Source organism: Oryx dammah, unplaced genomic scaffold, assembly GCF_014754425.2.
Source record: "Oryx dammah isolate SB20612 unplaced genomic scaffold, SCBI_Odam_1.1 HiC_scaffold_23, whole genome shotgun sequence".
In the NCBI taxonomy this organism is placed as follows: Eukaryota; Metazoa; Chordata; class Mammalia; order Artiodactyla; family Bovidae; genus Oryx; species Oryx dammah.
The window spans coordinates 715,427-716,343 of NW_024070207.1; positions in this window are offsets into that span (position 1 = coordinate 715,427).

Consider the following 917-nt stretch of genomic DNA (forward strand, 5'->3'; position numbering starts at 1 on the left):
AATCCCATGGATGGAGGAGCCTGGTGTCCATGGGGTCGCAAAGAGTCAGACACAACTGAGCAACTTCACTTTCTCTTTCAGCCAAACTCAGTGAAAGTCACCTAAGTTGCAAAATGAAAGAATCAGTTAGAGCTTCCTGAGAGCGTATGACAGACCTCCATAACTCCAGCTCTTTCAGGCATCAGAGTGACTCAGGTCACTTGGTGGACATTTTACTCCAACACAGAATCTTCTCCTGATTGACCTACAGTGGCATGAGCAGAATGTCCTGGCTTCCTCAGCAGAGTGCTCCTGAAAAATCATAGGAATTAAATGAACAGCTATTATCTCCAAAATTGATCACAACCAATGATCAGGATGAAGAGAATGACAAAATCCCATTCTCCAAATACAGAACACAAACAGAACTAGGAATACTTTACACTTACACACTAAAAATATTTAACGTTTCAAATTATAAATTGTTTTCTTAAACATTACTTAGGTTCCCCAAATACTACACATTCTGGAATTGATTAATTATTTATAGTGGTTATTTCTCAAAGAATGATCACTCTTATTGCTGAAAAGTCAACAGGGTGAGAGAAAATGAATACAAAAAGAGAGAAATAAAATACCTAGAAATAAACATACCTAAGGTGGTGAAAGACCTGTACTTAGAAAAAATAAGACCCTGATCAAAGAAAGTGAAGATACAAACAGAGGGAAAGGTTTACCTTGTTTATGGATTGGAAGAATGGATATTGTTAAAATAAACATTCTATCCAAGGCAATTCACATACTCAGTGTAATTGCTATGAAAATACAAAGGCATTTTCTACAGAACTAAAACAATTTTAACTTTTGTATGGAAGGATGAAAGACCCTGAATCGCCAAAACCGTCTTAAGGAAGATCAGAACTGGAGGAATCAGGTTC